Source organism: Castor canadensis, chromosome 18 (genome assembly GCF_047511655.1).
Source record: "Castor canadensis chromosome 18, mCasCan1.hap1v2, whole genome shotgun sequence".
Classification (NCBI taxonomy): Eukaryota; Metazoa; Chordata; class Mammalia; order Rodentia; family Castoridae; genus Castor; species Castor canadensis.
In genome coordinates, this window is record NC_133403.1 from 7418410 (window position 1) to 7436402 (window position 17993).

The following is a 17993-nucleotide window of genomic DNA, read 5'->3' on the forward strand; positions in this document are numbered from 1 at the left end:
AGAAAATCTAGGGCCAGGTGGTGGTACGTTACCATACAGGCAAGGGACGACAAAGACCTTTGCATGTCCTTAATGGCAAGGCCTACCTGGTCTGAGGTGTCCACTACCACCTTGGTTAGGTTTTTTGAAGTTACATGATTGGCAATCACTCCATAGCTGATTCCAGCAAGGGCTGCAACTAATGCAGTTATCCCTAAAACTATTAAAGTAACCTCCCTTTTATCCCTATGGGAAGCTGTTCCTGCTGTAGTTAGCATTTCTCTTTCCTTCCAGATGGCTGCATGAGCAGGCAGGATCAGGAAGGCATACTTAGAATCTGTATAGATGTTGACTCTCTGTTCTTTTGACAGTCTTAGGGCTTCTGTTAGGGCCACTAATTCTGCCAATTGAGCACCTGTATTAGGAGGAAGAGGACCTGATTTGAGGATGCCAAATTCTGTCACAACTGCAAACCCTGCATGTCTGACACCATTCTTGACAAAGGAACTGCCATCAGTGTATAATTCTAGATCTGGGTTTTTTAAGGGCTGATCAGTTAAGTCAGGTCAGGCAGCATAATTTTCCATAAGTACCTCCTCACACGAGTGCTCAGGATTTCCCTCTGCCTCTGGTAGAAGGGATACAGGATTTAGGCTCTGACAGGTCCTTAAAGTTATTTCTGTCCCTCCCAGAAGCTGGGCCTGATATTTAAGTAGACAGCTGTCAGATAGCCAAAGTTCTCCTTTTTAGTTTAAAATTCCCCCTAGGTCGTGTGGGGTATAAACCGTTAGGGGGCGGTTTAGGATAAGTTTTTCTGAGCTTCAAGCACTAGAAGGCTTACTGAAGCCATTGCTCTGAGGCATCCTGGCCATCTCTTGGCTACCTGATGTAACTCTTTTTTAAGTAACCTACTGGCTGGGGAGTGATGCCCCAGAGCTGAGTCACCATGCCCAAGGCCAGTCTTCCCTTTTCATAGACATATAATTGAAACTTCTCTTGTACTGGGAGACCCAGGGCAGGAGCTGTCATAAGAGCCTTCTTTAACTTGTGGAATGCATTTTCTGACTTGTCATCATGAAAGGATGCGCCCTTTGCCCCAGCAGATCCCCATAGCAGAAACCAGTAAAGCCAGCACAGGATGCCCTGTGCAGGATAAGATAAACAGGATGGGGGCAGGTGGAATGTGAGGAATGTGAGGAATGTAAGCAGATTGTGAAAGACGACTAGAAGTACATGCAAGATGTGCCCTGCCTGCTTGCTAAATGTAACCGTGTGCACGAATACTGACCCTTGAATCTATAGGCTAAGAAGTAATATACTCTTAAATGGATAGGCTGGAAATGTATGTGGTGTTACAAACTCATTGGCTATGTACTGTTCGGGCTTTTGCTGTAATGGCTGGTAGGGGCCTATATAAGATCTTCCCTAAAGAGGCTCAGGGTCTTGTCTGCCCAATCGGACCTGTGTGTCTGTGTGGGAGCTTGACCCTGGCTTGCCAGCTCAATAAACTCTGCTTTGTTGATTGCATTCACGCGTGACTCTCTGTCTCTCGGAGAAATATAATTCTCGGACCCTAACAATCACACTCAATAAAGGGCTGGGTATCCTTCTGTGCTTCCTTAAGGATTTGGTATAAGGGCCTGGCCAGATCTGCATATCCCAGGATCCAAATTCTACAGTATCCAGTGACACCCAAAAAGGCCCTCAATTGTTTTAGAGTTTTAGGTAGAGGAAATGTCAGGATTGGATGGATTCTGTCTTCTCCTAGAGACCTCATTTCTTTCTCCAGGACAAGACCTAAATATGTAACCCTAGACTGACACAATTGGGCTTTTTCTTTAGAGATCTTATAACCTCTATCTGCTAAGAAGTTTAGTAAGGACTCAGTGGCTCATGAAATGACAGGCTCATTTGGTCCACAGAGCAGGAGGTCATCTACATATTGTAGCTTGTGGGTATTGCCATTCTGCCAAGTCTTGGGTAAGTGCTAACCCAAAGAGGTGGGGGCTGTCTCTGAATCCCTGGGGGAGGACAGTCCATGTGACCTGTCCAGACTTCCTTGTGGGGTCCTCAAAGGCAAAGATAGGTTGACTTTTAGGGTGTAAGGGAATGCAAAAGAAGACATCTTTTAAATCCAGGACAGAGTAGTAAGTAGTACCCTGAGGTATTTGGGCTAAAAGCATATAGGGATTTGGAACTACAGGAGAGGCACTACTGCTTTGTTGATCAGGCAGAGATCCTGGACTAGCCTCCATTTGTTAGGTCCCTTTCTAACACCAAGAATAGGAGTATTATATGGGCTGGAACATTCTATTAGCAGTCCCTGTCTCTTTAAATCTTTGATTATGGGAATTAGCCCCTCCTTAACTTCTGGCTTTAAAGGATATTGTTTTTGATGGGGAAACCAGGAGGGGTCCTTGAGATGAATTAGGACTGGGGCAGCTGTTCGTGCCCATCCCACAGAGTGTCCATCTGTCCACACCGTGGGGTCTACTTGTTCCTCTATTAGGAGCAAGCAAAAGTACTCTCCTGGGGGTAAAAGTAGCTGTACCCCCAATTTGGATAGAAGGTCTCGCCCTAGCAGAGAAGTAGGGGTTTCTGGGACAATTAAAAAGGAGTGACAGAAATGGAAATCTCCCCAGGAGCAGGCTAAATGCTGAATGAAATAACGTTCTAGAGGCTGGCCTGATATGCCTCGAACAGTAACTTTCGCGGAGGACCTGGGTCCGGGAGAGAAAGGAATAGCTGAGATGCTGGCTCCAATATCGATAAGGAGGCTGACCTTGTGCTTAATTTGGGGCTCTTCTGCTTTTACAGTGGTTACAGAAGCCTGTATGGGAGGCCCTGGGACCCATCATTGGGTGGGAGGCTCTGACCTCGGTTCCCAGGGGAACCGGAGACAGTGTGCCTTCCAATGTTTTCCCTGACAAATGGGGCAGGGTCCCGGAGGCAGCTTTCTCCGGGGGCACTCCCTCCTAAAATGGCCTGCCTGTCCACATTGAAAGCATGTCCTCGGGTTTGGACTTTGCCCTGGGGGAGCCTCTGAGTGCTGTGATCAGAACCTCCTGCCGCTTATCCTTTCTCTTTTCCCTTTCCAGGTCCTTCCTTTCTTTTTCTAAGTCCCTGTTATAGTATACAGATGTGGCTACACGGACAAATTGGTCCAGATCTCTGCTCCCTTCAGCCACCCTTTTCTGAAGTTTTTACAGATATCTGGTGCTGACTGTGTTAGAAATTTATCATTTAGGACGATTTCCTCTTCCTGTGACTCTGGTATAATGTTGGTATGCTTTTATAAAGCATCCTTAAGTCTCTGTAGGAAAGCTACCCGAGTTTCTAAGGGTCCTTGCTGTACAGCTGTGACTTGGGAGTAATTAAGAGGTTTTACCTTGGCTCTTCTTAGTCCTTTAGGAATGCAGTGGATGAAATGGTTATGGCTCCATTCATCCTTGTCATTTTCAGGGTCCCACTTAGGGTCATACCTAGGCACTGCCTGATCTCCTGTTGGAATTGGGAGTCGAGGCTCCCTTCTAGGTATCCAATGTCTTTGTCTTTCTTCTCCCTCCCCCTCCTCCTCCTGTGAGGGCCCAGTAGGAGACAGGCCTGTAGGGCTGCTTTTATCTAAGTGATAATTGTCTCCAGCTATGACTGCCTGATCTACAACCTGCTGTTTCTCCAGAGAAGTGAGGGTCTGAGATAGCAATAGCATTACATCTTTCCAGCTCAGTTCAAAGTTTTGGCTGACTTCTCTAAATGCCTGGATGTACTGATCTGGATTTTCTGTGTAATTTCCTAAATCCTTTTTTATTTCTTTAAGTTCACTCACTCTAAAAGGAACATGAACTCTGTCCCCTCCAGCAATTAACTGGAGGGGTTAGAGTCCTGTGAGAAGGCATCTAGTGTGTGAGGTAGCTGGGTCAGGGGGAAGAGGGGAGCTGATGGAGAATTAGATGGGTTTTTTGCACAAGGGAGTTTGGGGGCTTTTTGCAAAGGGTTACCATGATCTGGGTATCTAGCCTGCATTTGTTTAGCCATTCTGAGTGGTCTCTTAGAAAAAAAAAACAATTAAACATGTGGAACTTCAGTCCACTTTCCCTCCTTTTTACAGAACATATCTAATTGAAGAATGGTATTATAATTAATGCTCCCTCCTTCTGGCCATCTTTCCTCATCTCCCAGAGGATACTGTGGCCAAGCCTGGGTGCAGTAAAACTTGAGTCACTTTTGCTGAAAACTTTCTGGATCAAGATCTTTCCAATGTTTTAATACGCAGGCAAGGGGGGATCCTTCCTGGATCCTTGAGGCTTGATATCCCATCTAAAAAGGTTAACAAGGGAAAATTGCTCACCTTAACACAGGTTTCTCTTTTTATCTAAGCGTCCCCAGATGAGGAGAAACTCTAGTGGGAGAGGGCGTCCTGCTCTCCCTTGCTCCTTCCACTGCCACTCGTGGGTAGAGACGTGGAGGATTTACAGATAGATATCTCAGTTGCACCCACCCCCCTGAGATGATCTTTGACCAATCTCTCGTCTATTTTGACTTGCCTGTTTGCCCTGCGACCCAAGTAGGCCTAGTTCTCTTCTATCAGCTGAACGCTTGTAATTAAAAAGTAACTCTATCAAAGTAACCAAGAGGGCTTGCATGGCCAGAAGGAGGACCCCTTCAGAGGCATGGATGGGGACTCTTGATGAAGTAGACTTTTGTTCCCCTATATATCCTGTGAGGCATATATGCTTTCTATGAAATGAGAGAGAGCATCTGGAGGCTTTTGCTCTGATACTGGGCAAAAAACTGAGACCTGAGGTTTTTGCCTTTTCACTGTTTTTTTTTTTCCTTTCCCTGAGGGCAGGGTGAGGAACCTGTTTAACCAGTTAATCTGATGCTTGACAAAGACAGTCAAGCCTAAATTGGAGACTAGCACTTTCTGATGCCTGTAGGGATTTTTCCCAAACTCCCAGAAGAAGTTCACTGCTATTTACAGCAAAGGCGGGGAGGGGGGCACTCATCCTGAACTGCCTGGGAAAGGGGAAGGAAAGGCTGAGGGTTGGGGAAAAAGAGAGTTTCCAGGCTCAATGCATGAGGGATTATTGATCCTCCCTGCTGTCCAGGTCGATCCTGCCCAAAGGCAGTACTGGAGCACTGGAAGCAAGAGGTGACCACCACTCTCGGGCCACGGAAACCATGAAGAAAGCATGAGAGATCTGATTGTCTGTTTGCCACAGACATGGCTGGAGAGGTCCAAGACTTAGCTGCCTTTGGGGTCTCAGGGCGGGTCAGGAAGTTGCATCTCTAGCCTTTGGGTGACACCGGGGAGTGCCCTGACCAGAACACCTTTTGTGGCTGGAAGACAAACTTTCCTTCCACCGGTTGTTTTCGGACCTCCCCTTAAGCTGGTCAGATCTTGAAAGAGAGTGTTAGCGTTTAAGGAGAGGAAAAAAGAAAAAGCCTTGATGCACTGAAGTGGAGTTCTGCCCACATAGCATTGGCAGTGCAGTATAAACCCCTGCCCAGCCTCTGAGTTTCCTCAGATTGCCTGCCGTACAGCTGTAGTGGGCTCAGACCTTTTCCTCAGTTTCCCAAGGAAGAAACCCTCCTTAACAAGACAGAGAGAGAGGGAGAGAAGGTCGACCTGAGAGTTCCACCATAGCTAGGCCGTGGTGGGGGGGTCTCTCCTGGAAAACAGACTCCACCAGAGTGCCGGACACTCTCGGTCACATTCCTAGGTAGTCTTTCCCAGTTTGGCACAACCTATACCGACCTCACGTGAAGGCTGGTCCCTTCGTGCGTCGCCAAATATGATACACGGATGACACACGCAGGAATTTCAGATGCTCAGGGTTCTTGAGCCTGCTCTGAGAATGAAAGCACAGGGAGACTCCAACAGCAGAGGTCGGAAAGATTTTATTTGTAGAGAATTTAGTTGGAGAAAAGAGAAGAGAAAGACTGCATATTGGAGAATGCAGGGGGACCCAGAAACCGGTGATCCTGTTGGTCAGGGTGGGGAGTGGGTTTTATAGCCTAGTTTGCATTGCCTGAGGGTGGAGGTGCCTTTCAAATGCAAACAGGCATTTCTTAGGGAGGAGAAGTGTCTCCTTGACCACTTATCACCCTTTTGGGACTTCCCGCTGTCTGTCCTTCATTCCTTCATGCCCCCTCTCTCAATGGTAGCCCTAACTGCTGTTAGGGATTGGGACAATGAAGTCTGTTCAGTAACTGCTTCCTGCTGACAGGGGGCGATGAAGGGGCCCACAGCATCAGGGCTGACCACGAGAGGGGTTGTCAAGGGGACTGTGGTAGTAGGTCGTTTTCACCTCCACCAGAGGCATTTGTAGTTTGATGGATTCTAGGCGAGAAGAAACAAACTTGACAAGTAGGTTTAAAATGCAAGGCCCAGACACAAGCAAGAGGACAAGGGCAACTATAGGCCCCAGAAGGGGTAGGAACCAAGTCCTGGAGGGGAGCCAGGATTTTATTTGTTCCCATACCTGAGTAGAAACCTGAGTTTCAAGAGATTGCTCCCAGAGCCATTTAGCCTGTTGGAGAATGTAATCTGCACATTCCTCTACAATGCCTGAAGTGTTTATATATGTGTAACAGGAGGTATTGGTGATGGCATATACCCGGCCCTTGCTTGGCTAAAAGAAAATCTAGGGCCAGGTGGTGGTACGTTACCATACAGGCAAGGGACGACAAAGACCTTTGCATGTCCTTAATGGCAAGGCCTACCTGGTCTGAGGTGTCCACTACCACCTTGGTTAGGTTTTTTGAAGTTACATGATTGGCAATCACTCCATAGCTGATTCCAGCAAGGGCTGCAACTAATGCAGTTATCCCTAAAACTATTAAAGTAACCTCCCTTTTATCCCTATGGGAAGCTGTTCCTGCTGTAGTTAGCATTTCTCTTTCCTTCCAGATGGCTGCATGAGCAGGCAGGATCAGGAAGGCATACTTAGAATCTGTATAGATGTTGACTCTCTGTTCTTTTGACAGTCTTAGGGCTTCTGTTAGGGCCACTAATTCTGCCAATTGAGCACCTGTATTAGGAGGAAGAGGACCTGATTTGAGGATGCCAAATTCTGTCACAACTGCAAACCCTGCATGTCTGACACCATTCTTGACAAAGGAACTGCCATCAGTGTATAATTCTAGATCTGGGTTTTTTAAGGGCTGATCAGTTAAGTCAGGTCAGGCAGCATAATTTTCCATAAGTACCTCCTCACACGAGTGCTCAGGATTTCCCTCTGCCTCTGGTAGAAGGGATACAGGATTTAGGCTCTGACAGGTCCTTAAAGTTATTTCTGTCCCTCCCAGAAGCTGGGCCTGATATTTAAGTAGACAGCTGTCAGATAGCCAAAGTTCTCCTTTTTAGTTTAAAATTCCCCCTAGGTCGTGTGGGGTATAAACCGTTAGGGGGCGGTTTAGGATAAGTTTTTCTGAGCTTCAAGCACTAGAAGGCTTACTGAAGCCATTGCTCTGAGGCATCCTGGCCATCTCTTGGCTACCTGATGTAACTCTTTTTTAAGTAACCTACTGGCTGGGGAGTGATGCCCCAGAGCTGAGTCACCATGCCCAAGGCCAGTCTTCCCTTTTCATAGACATATAATTGAAACTTCTCTTGTACTGGGAGACCCAGGGCAGGAGCTGTCATAAGAGCCTTCTTTAACTTGTGGAATGCATTTTCTGACTTGTCATCATGAAAGGATGCGCCCTTTGCCCCAGCAGATCCCCATAGCAGAAACCAGTAAAGCCAGCACAGGATGCCCTGTGCAGGATAAGATAAACAGGATGGGGGCAGGTGGAATGTGAGGAATGTGAGGAATGTAAGCAGATTGTGAAAGACGACTAGAAGTACATGCAAGATGTGCCCTGCCTGCTTGCTAAATGTAACCGTGTGCACGAATACTGACCCTTGAATCTATAGGCTAAGAAGTAATATACTCTTAAATGGATAGGCTGGAAATGTATGTGGTGTTACAAACTCATTGGCTATGTACTGTTCGGGCTTTTGCTGTAATGGCTGGTAGGGGCCTATATAAGATCTTCCCTAAAGAGGCTCAGGGTCTTGTCTGCCCAATCGGACCTGTGTGTCTGTGTGGGAGCTTGACCCTGGCTTGCCAGCTCAATAAACTCTGCTTTGTTGATTGCATTCACGCGTGACTCTCTGTCTCTCGGAGAAATATAATTCTCGGACCCTAACAATCACACTCAATAAAGGGCTGGGTATCCTTCTGTGCTTCCTTAAGGATTTGGTATAAGGGCCTGGCCAGATCTGCATATCCCAGGATCCAAATTCTACAGTATCCAGTGACACCCAAAAAGGCCCTCAATTGTTTTAGAGTTTTAGGTAGAGGAAATGTCAGGATTGGATGGATTCTGTCTTCTCCTAGAGACCTCATTTCTTTCTCCAGGACAAGACCTAAATATGTAACCCTAGACTGACACAATTGGGCTTTTTCTTTAGAGATCTTATAACCTCTATCTGCTAAGAAGTTTAGTAAGGACTCAGTGGCTCATGAAATGACAGGCTCATTTGGTCCACAGAGCAGGAGGTCATCTACATATTGTAGCTTGTGGGTATTGCCATTCTGCCAAGTCTTGGGTAAGTGCTAACCCAAAGAGGTGGGGGCTGTCTCTGAATCCCTGGGGGAGGACAGTCCATGTGACCTGTCCAGACTTCCTTGTGGGGTCCTCAAAGGCAAAGATAGGTTGACTTTTAGGGTGTAAGGGAATGCAAAAGAAGACATCTTTTAAATCCAGGACAGAGTAGTAAGTAGTACCCTGAGGTATTTGGGCTAAAAGCATATAGGGATTTGGAACTACAGGAGAGGCACTACTGCTTTGTTGATCAGGCAGAGATCCTGGACTAGCCTCCATTTGTTAGGTCCCTTTCTAACACCAAGAATAGGAGTATTATATGGGCTGGAACATTCTATTAGCAGTCCCTGTCTCTTTAAATCTTTGATTATGGGAATTAGCCCCTCCTTAACTTCTGGCTTTAAAGGATATTGTTTTTGATGGGGAAACCAGGAGGGGTCCTTGAGATGAATTAGGACTGGGGCAGCTGTTCGTGCCCATCCCACAGAGTGTCCATCTGTCCACACCGTGGGGTCTACTTGTTCCTCTATTAGGAGCAAGCAAAAGTACTCTCCTGGGGGTAAAAGTAGCTGTACCCCCAATTTGGATAGAAGGTCTCGCCCTAGCAGAGAAGTAGGGGTTTCTGGGACAATTAAAAAGGAGTGACAGAAATGGAAATCTCCCCAGGAGCAGGCTAAATGCTGAATGAAATAACGTTCTAGAGGCTGGCCTGATATGCCTCGAACAGTAACTTTCGCGGAGGACCTGGGTCCGGGAGAGAAAGGAATAGCTGAGATGCTGGCTCCAATATCGATAAGGAGGCTGACCTTGTGCTTAATTTGGGGCTCTTCTGCTTTTACAGTGGTTACAGAAGCCTGTATGGGAGGCCCTGGGACCCATCATTGGGTGGGAGGCTCTGACCTCGGTTCCCAGGGGAACCGGAGACAGTGTGCCTTCCAATGTTTTCCCTGACAAATGGGGCAGGGTCCCGGAGGCAGCTTTCTCCGGGGGCACTCCCTCCTAAAATGGCCTGCCTGTCCACATTGAAAGCATGTCCTCGGGTTTGGACTTTGCCCTGGGGGAGCCTCTGAGTGCTGTGATCAGAACCTCCTGCCGCTTATCCTTTCTCTTTTCCCTTTCCAGGTCCTTCCTTTCTTTTTCTAAGTCCCTGTTATAGTATACAGATGTGGCTACACGGACAAATTGGTCCAGATCTCTGCTCCCTTCAGCCACCCTTTTCTGAAGTTTTTACAGATATCTGGTGCTGACTGTGTTAGAAATTTATCATTTAGGACGATTTCCTCTTCCTGTGACTCTGGTATAATGTTGGTATGCTTTTATAAAGCATCCTTAAGTCTCTGTAGGAAAGCTACCCGAGTTTCTAAGGGTCCTTGCTGTACAGCTGTGACTTGGGAGTAATTAAGAGGTTTTACCTTGGCTCTTCTTAGTCCTTTAGGAATGCAGTGGATGAAATGGTTATGGCTCCATTCATCCTTGTCATTTTCAGGGTCCCACTTAGGGTCATACCTAGGCACTGCCTGATCTCCTGTTGGAATTGGGAGTCGAGGCTCCCTTCTAGGTATCCAATGTCTTTGTCTTTCTTCTCCCTCCCCCTCCTCCTCCTGTGAGGGCCCAGTAGGAGACAGGCCTGTAGGGCTGCTTTTATCTAAGTGATAATTGTCTCCAGCTATGACTGCCTGATCTACAACCTGCTGTTTCTCCAGAGAAGTGAGGGTCTGAGATAGCAATAGCATTACATCTTTCCAGCTCAGTTCAAAGTTTTGGCTGACTTCTCTAAATGCCTGGATGTACTGATCTGGATTTTCTGTGTAATTTCCTAAATCCTTTTTTATTTCTTTAAGTTCACTCACTCTAAAAGGAACATGAACTCTGTCCCCTCCAGCAATTAACTGGAGGGGTTAGAGTCCTGTGAGAAGGCATCTAGTGTGTGAGGTAGCTGGGTCAGGGGGAAGAGGGGAGCTGATGGAGAATTAGATGGGTTTTTTGCACAAGGGAGTTTGGGGGCTTTTTGCAAAGGGTTACCATGATCTGGGTATCTAGCCTGCATTTGTTTAGCCATTCTGAGTGGTCTCTTAGAAAAAAAAAACAATTAAACATGTGGAACTTCAGTCCACTTTCCCTCCTTTTTACAGAACATATCTAATTGAAGAATGGTATTATAATTAATGCTCCCTCCTTCTGGCCATCTTTCCTCATCTCCCAGAGGATACTGTGGCCAAGCCTGGGTGCAGTAAAACTTGAGTCACTTTTGCTGAAAACTTTCTGGATCAAGATCTTTCCAATGTTTTAATACGCAGGCAAGGGGGGATCCTTCCTGGATCCTTGAGGCTTGATATCCCATCTAAAAAGGTTAACAAGGGAAAATTGCTCACCTTAACACAGGTTTCTCTTTTTATCTAAGCGTCCCCAGATGAGGAGAAACTCTAGTGGGAGAGGGCGTCCTGCTCTCCCTTGCTCCTTCCACTGCCACTCGTGGGTAGAGACGTGGAGGATTTACAGATAGATATCTCAGTTGCACCCACCCCCCTGAGATGATCTTTGACCAATCTCTCGTCTATTTTGACTTGCCTGTTTGCCCTGCGACCCAAGTAGGCCTAGTTCTCTTCTATCAGCTGAACGCTTGTAATTAAAAAGTAACTCTATCAAAGTAACCAAGAGGGCTTGCATGGCCAGAAGGAGGACCCCTTCAGAGGCATGGATGGGGACTCTTGATGAAGTAGACTTTTGTTCCCCTATATATCCTGTGAGGCATATATGCTTTCTATGAAATGAGAGAGAGCATCTGGAGGCTTTTGCTCTGATACTGGGCAAAAAACTGAGACCTGAGGTTTTTGCCTTTTCACTGTTTTTTTTTTTCCTTTCCCTGAGGGCAGGGTGAGGAACCTGTTTAACCAGTTAATCTGATGCTTGACAAAGACAGTCAAGCCTAAATTGGAGACTAGCACTTTCTGATGCCTGTAGGGATTTTTCCCAAACTCCCAGAAGAAGTTCACTGCTATTTACAGCAAAGGCGGGGAGGGGGGCACTCATCCTGAACTGCCTGGGAAAGGGGAAGGAAAGGCTGAGGGTTGGGGAAAAAGAGAGTTTCCAGGCTCAATGCATGAGGGATTATTGATCCTCCCTGCTGTCCAGGTCGATCCTGCCCAAAGGCAGTACTGGAGCACTGGAAGCAAGAGGTGACCACCACTCTCGGGCCACGGAAACCATGAAGAAAGCATGAGAGATCTGATTGTCTGTTTGCCACAGACATGGCTGGAGAGGTCCAAGACTTAGCTGCCTTTGGGGTCTCAGGGCGGGTCAGGAAGTTGCATCTCTAGCCTTTGGGTGACACCGGGGAGTGCCCTGACCAGAACACCTTTTGTGGCTGGAAGACAAACTTTCCTTCCACCGGTTGTTTTCGGACCTCCCCTTAAGCTGGTCAGATCTTGAAAGAGAGTGTTAGCGTTTAAGGAGAGGAAAAAAGAAAAAGCCTTGGTGCACTGAAGTGGAGTTCTGCCCACATAGCATTGGCAGTGCAGTATAAACCCCTGCCCAGCCTCTGAGTTTCCTCAGATTGCCTGCCGTACAGCTGTAGTGGGCTCAGACCTTTTCCTCAGTTTCCCAAGGAAGAAACCCTCCTTAACAAGACAGAGAGAGAGGGAGAGAAGGTCGACCTGAGAATTCCACCATAGCTAGGCCGTGGTGGGGGGGTCTCTCCTGGAAAACAGACTCCACCAGAGTGCCGGACACTCTCGGTCACATTCCTAGGTAGTCTTTCCCAGTTTGGCACAACCTATACCGACCTCACGTGAAGGCTGGTCCCTTCGTGCGTCGCCAAATATGATACACGGATGACACACGCAGGAATTTCAGATGCTCAGGGTTCTTGAGCCTGCTCTGAGAATGAAAGCACAGGGAGACTCCAACAGCAGAGGTCGGAAAGATTTTATTTGTAGAGAATTTAGTTGGAGAAAAGAGAAGAGAAAGACTGCATATTGGAGAATGCAGGGGGACCCAGAAACCGGTGATCCTGTTGGTCAGGGTGGGGAGTGGGTTTTATAGCCTAGTTTGCATTGCCTGAGGGTGGAGGTGCCTTTCAAATGCAAACAGGCATTTCTTAGGGAGGAGAAGTGTCTCCTTGACCACTTATCACCCTTTTGGGACTTCCCGCTGTCTGTCCTTCATTCCTTCAAAAGGAGAATGATGGAGATGGGGTGGTGAATTTAACTAAGATACATTGTCAGCAGTTTTGTAAATGTCCCAAGGTACTCCCCCAATGCAACAATAATATGATAACAAAAATTTTACAAAGTAAAATGAAGTAATTCAATAGTGAAAAGTAGGGAAAAAAGTAGTATTGCAATAGATAACACTGACATCCAGAAAATCACTGGGGAATATTTGGGAAGCTTCTATTCCAATAAATTTTTTAAAATGGAAGAAAGTGATGACTTTCTAGACATAGCCTTCTATCAAAATTGAATCAAGGAGATAAATATAATTATTTAAATAGATGAAATCAAGCAATGAGATTAAAGCAGTAATAAAGTGTTTCCAAACACAAAAAAGCCCAGGGCAGGACAAATTTACTACTGAATTCTACCAGACCTTGAAAGAAGAACTAACACCAAAGCTCCTCAACTACTCCACAAAACACAAAAGGAAGCATGACTTGCAAATTCACTCTATAAAGCCAGTATTACCCTGATAACGCAACCAGAAACAACACAAAATGAAAACCAAAGGCCACTTTCTTTGCTAAATGTAGATGTGAAAATTCTTAAAAAATAATTGCAAACAGAACTCAACAACACATTACAAAGATCATCCTTAATGACCACGTTATCTTCATTCTAGAAATATAAGGATCGTTCAACATACATAAATCAACAAATGTAATACAGCATTTAAACAGAAGCAAGGAGAAGAACCACATGATCACCTTAATAGATGAAGACAAAACCTTTGACAAAATCCAATAATGAATTAATGATAAAACCCTATAGAAACTAGGAATAGATATACAATGCTGATGTTCTTACCTAAACATAATAAAATATATATATGGCAGACCTAGAGACAACATTATACTGAATGGAAGATTAGGAAAAGGTTATCTGCTCTCACAGTATTGTCCCATATATTTACTGAATTCTTAGCCAGAGCAATGAGGCAAAGACATAAAAGTAATACAAATAATGAAGGAAGAAGTCAAACTATCCCTGTTTGACAACCTATAAGAAGATATGATCCTATAACAAAAAGCCCGCAAAGATTTCATCAGAACACTAATAAATCTGTTAAGTACTTACAGCCAAGAAGCAGCACATGAACCATACAAAAACCCAGTGACTTTCTATACTCTAAGAACAAATTTGCTGAAAAAAGTAGTCAAGGAAGCAATCTTATTCACAATACCCTCAAAAAATAAAACACTTTAGCATAAATTTAACCAAAGTTGTTAAAGACTTTTATAATGAAAGCTATAAAAAAATCACTGAAGACAGAAAAATTAAAAGACACTAGAAGATGGAAAAGGTATCTCACATTAATGTACTGGTAGAATAAATATTGCTAAAATGGCCATACCACTAAAGGCTATAGGTAAACTTAATACAAAACCTCCATCAAAATTTCAATGACATCCTTCACTTGAATAGAAAAAAATGCTAAAATTAATGTGGAAACACAAAAGATTGTGAATATGCAAAGCAATTATGAGTAAAAAGAACAATTCTGGTGGTATCAGAACACCTAACTTCAAACAACACTACAGAGTCATCGTTAAAACAAATCACAGAAGGATGGTACTGGCACCAAGATAGAAGTATAGACCAATAGAATAGAATAGAAGATTCAGGAATATTGCCAAGTAGGCACTGCCATCTTTGTTTCTGAATTGTTTCTGGTGTTTGAATTCAGGGCATACACCTTGAGTCACTCCACCAGCCCATTTTTTGTGATGCTTGTTTTTGAGATAGGGTCTCACAAACTATTTGTCCTAGATGGCTTTGAACTACAATCCTCCTGATCTCTGCCTCTGGAGCGGCTAAAATTAGAGGCAAGAGCCTTTGGCACATGGCTGCCATCTGTTTATTTTTGGGTGCGGTTTTGGGGCTTGAACTCTGGACCTCATACATGCTAGGCAGGTGCTCTACCACTTGAGTTACATCTTTAGTACTTTCTGTTTAGTTATGTCTTCAGATTGGCTCTTGAATTTTTGCCTAGGGTCGACCTTGGGACTGCCATCTTCCTACCTATGCCTCCCAGTGTCTAGGGCCACAGATGTGTACTGTAATGGCCACCTTCCTGTTTGAGATGGGATCGAACTACTTTTTTTTTTGCCAAAGATGTGCCAGAGATGACCTAGAACCATGATTCTCCTTATCTCTTCCTCCCAAGTAGCTTGGATTATAGGTGTGTACCATCATGCCTGGATCTGCCTTATGATTCTTGACAAAAGTTCCAAAAATCATTCATTGGAAAAAAACCTGCCTAATTAGTGGTGCTGGGAAAACTGCATATCCACATGTAGAAGAGTGAAACTAGGTCCCCATCTCTCACCCTATAAAATAATCAAGCGAAAATGGATAAAGACCTTTATTTAAGACCCAAAACATTGAAGCTACTAGAGTACATGTATGGGAAACACTTCAAGCTATAGGCATAGGCAAGGACTTTTTGAACAGGTCTGCAATATCTCAGGAAATACAAGCAAGGATTCACAAATGAGTTAATATCAAATCAATAAGTTTCTGTACAAAGAAGAGATGAAGAGAAGGGTCCAGGGTCTCAATATCAAAGGAATACCCCCAGTGATCTCACTTCCTTCCACAAGGACCTGCCTCCTAGTGGCTCTCCCACCTCCTAATACTACCACAGGCTTAGGACCAGTCCTTTACTACATGGGTATTTAAGGAGCATTCAAGATTCAAACTGTAAGGGCTGTATTCACTGAGCAATCCTTATTGTTCCCGCTCCCCTCCTTACCTTTCAAAAATTATGTATAAGTCATTGTTTTTATAGTCTATGATTTGCTTATCTGCTCAAATACTGGTTTTCTTATAAACTTTCTACAGGATTTTAAAAAACAAATTCTTGACATTGTGTCTTGATTATGTACTTAAGGAATTTCAGGGAGATAGTTCTGTGTTTTTATAGTTTAATTTGTACTAAAGGGATGGCAGGTAGTCACATGCAGTCCATGTGAGATTCTAACGTGACATTTAGTGGGTTTTTTGATGTGGATGATCCCTTTGATGTTGAAAGGAATGCAAAAATCACTGTTGAAAGAAGTGACTGTAGATTTGGAGTATTGCTCTCTGCACCTCCCAGCTTCTCTGTGTTGTCTTCTTAAATTATGTGGAATCTTTTGAGCCTGGGATTAGATGCCAAAATGTTCCTTTGAAACTAGGAAAAGTGGTTGTACTGGTGGATTTTCCTTTAATTATGTCTCCATATACTCATTATTTACATAATATGTAACTCTAATAAATTCTTTATCTTCTTAGGTGCAAGGAAGTAGCATGACTATTGCAACAATTTCGTCTGCATCTGGAATGAATCCTGGAATAGGTGTATCATCCTGAAATACAAACAAATTCCTTCCTGCAGAACAGGGCCCAACAAAGCAGTCTAAAACTTGATTGTATTCTTCACTTTCTGTGGAGCTCACATAGATAATTTTCCATTCCACGTCTTCAGACAGGTTCTTGATGCACTTGAAGGCAATCTCAAAACAGAATGTGCTGTAGAAAAGAGAAGGGCTATCCAGTACCACTATATTGTTCAACTGAACCTTTGCCATATTTCAAAAACAATGGTGACTGGGCTTTTTCTGACAGCAAAATCATGCCAGTATGGTGCTGCTCCAAGGGCACAGACCCCTGCCCCAGTGCTGGCCAGACATCCTGCAATGGAGACTAGAGAAATTTTTTTTTTTTACAGGATAACTATGCACTGTTTTGCAGCTTTCCTGTTTCCAGCATTCACTTTTAAGTGTATCTATTTTAATGAATGACTTCCAAACCAAGGAGCCATTTAATAATATGTCACTTAATTTCAGAAATAAAGGATTTAAAAAAAACTATCCTGTTGTTATTAATTTTTTCTTTTTGCATTAGTTCAAAAACATAGTTTATATGATATTGATTCTTAACAATGTAATAAGGCTTCATTTACAGTCTGCTTTTGCAGTCTGCTTTTGGTCAATATTTGTAAATGTGCTCAAGAGGAAGGTTTTTTTCTGTTCACAGGACACAGAGAATTTTCCACAATTAAGACATACAAGCTTATACCAATATGTAACTAAGCCTGTTATTTGAACAGCTTAGGTTCTGGATAGCTCTTACCTTTGCATGATGCTTTTGCTTCTAGAGAGGAGCCCTAAAATCTCCAAATACAGCTGATGCTTTTTATCTCATTACATGTGGAAGCACAAGGTGGCAGAGTGAGAAAAGTCAGGTAAGCAAAAGTCTCAAACACAGGAATTTAAGGAATAAATCCTTCAGCATTTGCAGATGTTATAACATGTTCCTACAATATTTGCATCAACTTATTAGAATTGGGACAAGCAAGGTAGCTACAGGTGAGACTTAAATTCTAAAATAAATGTGCATTTCTATAAATAAATAATGAAGAATTGGGAAATATAATTTATGAAGTACCATTTACAGAGAGAACTAGAAGATAAGGTATCTAGGAGTTAGACACATGCTATGGAGATGTGTGCCCAAGAGATGTCCAGAGATGATGTCAAAGCCCAAGAGATGTCCAGAGATGATGTCAAAGCATCATTGATTTTCAGTGACAATGAAAACCACCTAACATTGGCCAACTGAGAACTGGTTAAATACGTTTAAGTGCATTTCACATCAAAGAGACTCTACTGCTACTAAAAAAGAAAATATTGATACTAATTTACTGACATGAAAATATGTCTGTGACATTACTTTTGTGGTGTAGAGGGTTGAGTCCAGGGCTTTGAGCATGCCAAGCACATGCTCTATGACTGAACAACAGTCTTCGACCTTGCAACATATTTTTTGAGTAAAAAGAAACTCAAGAGATGACAGAGTGCAGTGATGGGCTAATTTCATTTACATAAAGTAATTCATACATTTCTATTCCTTTATACATACAAGAGACTGTGTAGAAGTTTGCTCACTGAATACTGTAGCTACCACTTGAGATGTTTGGTGACTTCACCTTTGACCTTTCCTTTTTACTGTGACTTTGTTTAAGTAATAAAGATGTATCATTTTTATTTTAAGGTGATGGCTATATTCTTTTTCAATGCAATAAAGATCAAAACAAAACAACAAAATGATCAGAACAAAAAAAGTAATTTTTCACTTTTAAAAATTGTGCTTTTTAGACAATGGCAGGGAAGAAAAACAAAAATGAAAACACGAATATGTTCTAGGTTGTACTTTGGGAGA

The 17993-nt window shown here is 43.8% G+C and overlaps 1 pseudogene; it reads right to left on the reverse strand.

The window, feature by feature from the left end:
* Positions 1-15744: 15744 nt before the first annotated feature.
* On the reverse strand, positions 15745-16360 carry LOC141418919 (histone chaperone ASF1 pseudogene; annotated as a pseudogene).
* Between the last annotated feature and the right edge of the window lie 1633 nt (positions 16361-17993).